Source organism: Sinocyclocheilus anshuiensis, unplaced genomic scaffold (assembly GCF_001515605.1).
Source record: "Sinocyclocheilus anshuiensis isolate Anshui unplaced genomic scaffold, SAMN03320099.WGS_v1.1 scaffold784, whole genome shotgun sequence".
NCBI lineage: Eukaryota > Metazoa > Chordata > Actinopteri > Cypriniformes > Cyprinidae > Sinocyclocheilus > Sinocyclocheilus anshuiensis.
In genome coordinates, this window is record NW_015554160.1 from 782,322 (window position 1) to 790,015 (window position 7,694).

Below are 7,694 nucleotides of genomic sequence, written 5' to 3' on the forward strand. Positions count from 1 at the left end.
ACACACACACACACACACACACACACGTACACATGGGGGTAATGGGTTTCTTTCCACTCCCACAAGTCCTTCAGGGTCCTGCAATCTTTCACTGCATTACAGCCATATACATGAACCCAGTGAACTTAACATACAGATGATATATTTAACCAAAGTCCCTTTAAGGTTTTCTATATAGTCTTTGATTTAACCCACAGACCACAGTCTGGTTTGACCCAGGTGTGTACATATGCATATAGCTAGTCAAGCTAAGTCTAAACCTTAACCCTAAAATACTCTAAAAATAGATATTAATTCTGTTAGTTCTTATATAAACCATTTTTACATTGATATATTTATCAGATCTTGATTTTTTTTTTCTGTATATATAACATTAAGAAATTATTCTATTCCGAAGCGTTAAGTCTGTATTTTAAATATGTATAAATCTCACTATGATGACTTTTTAATTTTCATTTGTAAAGCTGGTTGTGAAGTAAACAAACAAGCTGACCAATTAGGATCATCCTCTCAGTGTCACTCACGTGACCAGGGCATGTATCTGTCCACCCTATCTTCAGACTGTGATCACTAGAAGTTCACTGGCTGCCATGGTCATGTGACCAAATATTTCATTGCTTACAGGGTGGCCTGCACACATAGTGACAGAAATAGCCGTGTTGTGACATAGATGTGTCTTGGCTGTGTGTCTACGCTCCCTGGGAAATGCCTAAATAAGATATTTGATGAGAATTTTGATATTGTTACATGTATTGGATCAAAAAACTGAACCCTATATAATGTTTTATTGTATATTCAAAAATATTTTTAATTTATGTTGCTTTTGGCCGATACGTGAGTCATCTTGAACTTATAGCGGTATAAATAGCATAACACAAAAATGAGTTTTCAGTAACTCATGACATAAACGCACTTTTCACAGTCAGTCATGATTCATTTACTTCACATGCTCAAGTGTCCAATAACGGCAGGTTGGCAAGGTAAAGTAAGTAGTATTTGGCTGGTCATGTGATATCCACGTGGTGGCTCCCATAAGGCTCCATTAAAACAAAACAGCTTTATTTACACTTTCTTTTTCTTTTCTTTTTTTTTTTGAGTGTATGGCATTTCTCAAAAGTACCATTTCTTGTGTATATGTGGCTTTAATAGAGAGTGTTTTTTTTCAGTACCAAGAAAGGGCATTTCACATTAGCAAATGCCTGTGATACAGGATATGAATGCCTTAGCTTCTTCTGTTCCTGACTCTAAGCCGTATCACCTTTAAATGTCGGCAGAGAACTGCACATATCATAATATATATCTCATGAGAGGTCATATATCAGACACTAGTCATTCATTTTCACACGTGAATAAATATATACTGAGCCATATAATACCAATGAAACATGTGAACAGGGTGTCAATGTAAAGAGAATGATTGTTCCACACCACTCTGGACAACACTAATGACCTGGATATTGACAGAGCAGATGGTGTTCACTTGACTGGTATTCACAGTAGCAGAGGACTTTGGTACACCATGACTTTTGGGAATAAAGTACAGCTAGGTGCAGAGAACTGGCAGGACTTGTGTTGTGCATGAGTGCAAGGACTGACTTTTGCCAGGGAGTAAACAAATGTGAAAATATTCACCTATAATCTAACTTTATTTTTCATAAATGGAACTTTATAACAAATGATGCCTGAAAAACTAAAAATTTCATCTTAAACTTGTAATTCCTACTATATATTTTGACTTGAAAACTAGGAATCTTATTTGCTAACATTCAAGCACTTTTAAATCTATCAAGTTTACATTTGCAGAGGCTTGTTTTCAGTTGTCAGGCCACTGCATTTATTTCTGCCTGAGGCCTTAAGCAGCTACAGGCCTAAGTCATAATTCATGATGGTATGGGAGCAGTAATTGAAACCATATTTCCTCAATTAATAAAAAGAAGTGTTGTTTGAGCTGATTGATTTATGTATGATCACCAGTTATTTTCATTCAAGTTTTACATTGTAAACAAACTAATTAGAACTAACTCAGAAGAAAGAAAGCGATACAGGTTTGGAACAACATGAGTAAATTATGACCGTTTTCATTTTTGGGTGGTGAAAATTACATTAAAAATGATAATTTCATCCGGCCGCTGTCTTTTTAAAATTGTATTAAGTAATTTAAAATTAAAGTTTGAAGCTGCATGTGATTTTTGATTGGACTTCTGTCTTGCTTTTAATTGCATACTGTACTGTTATCTGTTGTCTTCCGTACAGAAAATAAGGGCTGATTCACCTTTCATTTTCACAGAAACAAAGCAGAAAATCTGAGCTTACCTAAAACTTCAACGCCAAACTTGTGTTTCCTTCACAAAAAGCAAATCTAGTTCTCAATGATTTCTATATTGAAAATATACATGAAACTGTGTTTCATGAAAGTAAATAGGATGACTACCTGAAGAACAGAATGGGCTTTATAGGTGCACACAGCTGATAGGACACTAACTCAAATATGAATTTTTGCAAGATAGAATCTCATGTTTTCTGTCTGTATATTTTTGAGTATTATAGCATTCTCTGTGCAGGGTGCTTTAAGTACAGTGTTTGATGTAGATTGTACATTGTTCACTAAGAGCTTATTCACTAAGAGCTATTTTAAAAGAGTTTTTGAGGCAATTCTTTTTGTACAGAAATGCAGAATTTAGTTTTTTAACATTTCCCTGTAGTTGTTGTCAATTACACAGTGACGTACATCATGTACAGTGTGTTAGACATATCCCACATGTGCAGGTACAAAAAAAATAAATAAATGTAAACCCCTTCAAAACAAACATACAAAAGCCTATGGATTACAGACTATTGATTGAGACCTGTTGACCAACATGGGACAGATTTCATAGGAAACTATACTTTGGTGGAACATTGCATTCCTGCCATAGCACATTTAGTGAGAAACATCCCCCACCTCAATTCTAGTGCAAAACTTTGATGCTACATACCATACACCGAATGACCAGCAAACCCATGTGTCAGCAGACTGTGAGTGTGAACATATTTTACAACACTCTGGTCCTTCTGTCAGCAACACACCCCCTTAATGACATGCAGATCAAAGAGGAAGCTGTGATCTTATGGTAATGGCTCTTATGTGCATGTTGAGTATATTTGAGAGGAATACACAGGCTCCTGTTTTTTTTGTTTTTTTTTCAGTCATGACCCCAGCAGACTAATGTCACGTACGCATAATGTCTGTTTACAAGTTTTTGCTCAATGATTGCAGTCTGCTAATCTGCAGATCGATTTTCAGTTTGGTAAATCAGAGGATTAATAATGTTCCTCTGTTTAGTTGTATTGGCTTTATAAGAAACTTTCGAAAAAAAACTTTTTTTTACTTTCTATGTAAAGACATATCATGTCCTTTCTTACAATAAGATTATAATTATAATGATTACACTTACCCATAGAACAACCCTAAACTTACCCCTAAATGAAAATACATTTATTTAAAAATAAATGTAATTTTTCAGCTATTCAAACATTTTCAGGCAGATCAGAAAGGCACACACACTTGTTGGAGCCAGTAGCGCTATTGCTCTGAGACCCAAGTTCAAGTCAGTTATACAACATTTATATGTATCCAGTTAGTTGTTTTATGATTGTGATACTGCTATAGATAGTATTATTATTTTGAATGTTTTTATTTTTATATTTTGATTTTTGTTAAAGTGTTAGATGTTTGTCACTTGTATTAGTTTTTATATTAAATCAATTATTTTATATTAAATCATATTTAAAAATCTTTTTTTTTTATTAATTCTTTATACAGTTTTTACTTTTTTGTATTTCAATTTTAGCTATTTTAGTAATCAAGTTAAACTAAAAGAAAGAAAGAAAAAAGAAAGAAAGAAAGACAATGGGAATTTATCACTCAATTCAATTGAATGTAGAAAGGACAGTAGGAGAAGAATCAGGACATGACCCATCAGACTCAAACCTGAATTTCCTTGAGCTCATATGTGCTCCAACCACAGTTCTGACAACACCCAGGTGATTTATAACACATCTGTAGAATGTCTGTAATGGAAACTCAGGCCTTCATGTTCTCGCTTTCTGCCACAGACCCACAGACCCAGCAGTGCACCCAGCTTTTATATAAGATTGACAAAAAGTGCCACCTCATGTGTCAAGGTTCTGTTGTGTTTGTATTTGTGTTTGTGCGAGTGCCAATGAGTACAACTGACGAAAAGTGCAAAAGATAAAACATTAAATATGTTATAGAGCAAGCAAGAGAGAGAGTGTTTATGTGATAGAGGCAGCATAGCGGGGGAAGGTCAGTGGTGGGTTGTTAAAATACAAAGCATCTGCTTCCACAACATTTGGCTTCTTCCCTCAGTTTAATGACCCACATACAATCCATTAGCCAAAAGACAACCAGCTGCCCCATACAAATTTACCAACAAGGGTCTTATGTTAACACAGACTTTGCTCTCATAACAAACCAGTTCCAAATCTGCAAACTGCTCGCTCTGCTTACCCCCGCATTTAGCATGTCTTTCCTTGCATTTCTTTTGCACAAAAACTTGTTATTAAATTGAGAGTGATGGAGCTCGTTTCCACAACGTATTTCTGTGATACTGAATTATTACAGGTCTTGTTCCATGCAATTATTTATGAAAATAAAAGACATTGTATAATTTGCCCATTTTAATCAATTAATTGCTTGACAGAATGAATTGGGTCATTTTTTATAGAGCTACATGGACAGAGCAGGTCATTAAGAGTGGGGTCATGGATGCCCACTGAGGCATGAACAATTCATTATCCACCAACGGGTTCTTTGCTTGAATAGTCTCACACAGAGCAACAAACTCACACAGACTCACAGACACCTACAAAAATAGACTGAGCAGTTGTTAAATAAGGGGAATAGAAAACTTATCAGCTACTCCATAAATTGACACACACAGCCAAACTCTGATAATCAGGTGAGCATGTGACTTTAGCTACAAGAGCAGCTATTACTCACGGGCTGACACACACGAAGAAATGTCAATGTAATGTCATTAAAAGTTACCACACTCCTTCTAGAACCCACATGATATAATTATTTTCAAGATTCACCAAAAACTTTTAAGAGTGAAATATGAGGTGGAAAAGGGAATTTGTTTGTTTTTTGCTAACATCTTTTCCCGTCATAGTAGGCTATTACCGGTAATTTGCCTTCTTTTCAGTTGAATTATAAGGCTTATGGTAGGCTATAAAAGCATGCATGTTCATAACTGTGAGGTAATCATGGAGATTTTTGGTTTTGTTTTTGGTTCTACTCAAGTAAGAGCAGCCTAATGGCTGTTCAATACGCCGATTCAGTAGCCATTTTGATGGATTTGTTTATTCAGTGAAGGATTCATTAGATATTTTTTATATTTTTGGCATGAATGAGGCAATATTTTCACACTTTGCACTATGAATTAAGGTACGGTCACATTTACAATTGTTTGCCGAATTTTCATGGTCATAGTAATTCCATGCAATCTGAAAATTCACGAGGATAAAAACTTCCCCACACAGATTTCACGAGTTGGCTATGCGAAGTTGGAGTGTTGACCAATAGGAAGCTACTTGTTCTGAAAGTGACTTCTGTGTGAGCTATACATGGCTAATTTGCTACACTATTAACAATTTACAATGGACCTTTTGTGCATGCAAAATTTTGCCAAAATGCCACAGTTTAGTCAGTCATGAGTTTGAAAACCACTCACCAATAGACTACTTAAACGACATAACTATTGTAACATTGTTAAATGAAAAAAGTTTAATTCTGTGTAACCTGATTCTAATAATTTGCTTCTCAGTTTTATTATAAGCTACTGTATGTGACCTGAAAAAGGCAAGTGATTAACTAACACTCTTGTTGACTGTAACTGAGTGTGGTACTCTACTGGGGTGACCCAGAAACAGGACAGAGTGTAATAGACTATACCTCTCCTCTCTGAGCACAATGTCACTGAGAAATACATCTCACTTTAGTATCAGAGGGATTGTTCCACCATTAGTGTACTGCAAGTTGTTTTAGATGCAACTGGGGCTAGGAAAAACAATTACAATTTTGGTAAAGGTCTATACATCCTCTTTAAATGTTGGGCATATGAAGACTGTTATGTCCTTACATATATTTAGGTAAAGGAAACCACTTTGAATAGAGGAAAAGGGCAGATTTAATGTGGAGTGTTCAGGTTGAGCACTACAATTTATATCTTTACAAGCATTAATATTTAATAATCTTTCAAAGGGGCAACAAGTGCTTGCAATATTAGACTTTAAAGTTCCCACAGCAGAAGATAAAGTATCTTAATTAAAGGTACTTAACACCAGTTTAGCTGAAGAAAAAGATAAACAATGCCTTTAGGACTAAATCAGATCAAGTTATTTATACCAGAATCTGAAACAGAATCAGAATCACGTTTATTGCCAAGTACTGTATGTATACATGTACGAGGAATTTGTCGCGGTAAATTGGTGCTTGACAAAGACAATAGAAAAACAAGAATAAATAATAGAACAACGAGGTAAACAATTTTAAAATAAGACAAGTAAAAGCTATACAATAAGAGCAAGAAAAAATTTAGGAAGATAAAACTATAAAATACAAAATAAACATTGTAAACATTAACTCTACATTTGTGCAGAATATGTAAAGTGGGGCAGTGCAAATGTTTACAGTTGAAACAAATTGTACATTTTTGAACATTGTGCAAGATGTCCAGCGAGGGGCCAGTGCAAATGCTTAGTCTGGGATGTATAGCAGCCTGAGTTGTATGTGAAACAACACGTGTGTGTATGGTTTTATTTATGTGAAGAGTAATGCCCATGGGCGAGAGTAAGAAGCCCTGATGTGTCATGGGTACTGTTGATAAGGGCAGTTGCGGATGGAAAGAAACCAGTCTTCTGACAGATAGGAGTGCTTCAAAAAGTTTGTGTCCAGGGTAAGAAGTGTCAGCCACAATCTTAACCACCCGCTTCAGGGTCCTGGAAGTGTACAGGTCCTAAAGAGATGGAAGGTTGCATCCGATTACCTTCTCAGCAGAGCAGATGACACGTTGCAGTCGGCCTTTGTCCTTGGCAGTGGCAGCAGCATACCAGATGGTGATGGAGGTGGTGAGAATGGACTCAATTATGGAAGTGTAGAAGTGAACCATGCATCATCTTTGGCAGGTTAAACTTCTTCAGCTGCCTCAGGAAGTACATCCTCTGCTGTGCTTTTGTGCTATTGAATTTCAACACGTTTCTGTCCTTCCATGGACTCATTATTAGCACAGTTACAAAAGAGTCAAGTCAAAGGCTGCTATTGACTAATTCTGTGTTTGCGCAGACATATTGTGTACAACAAAAAAAAAAATTTTGCGCACATTTATCCATTCATCCAGAGAGTTCAGGCACTGATTTTGGACGAGAATGCCTGCTCATTATTTCCGTTCCAATTCCAAAGGTATTCGATGGGGTTGAGGTCAGGGCTTATTTGTGCAGGCCAGCTAAGTTCTTCCACAACAAACTCATCCAGCCATGTTTTTATAGGCCTTGCTTTGTGCACTGGGACACAGTCATGCTGGAATAGAAAAAGTCCTTCTCCAAACTGTTCCCAAAAATTTGGAAACATAGCATTGTCCAAAATGTCCTGGTATGCATTAAAATTTCCCTTCACTTAAAGTAAGGGACCTACC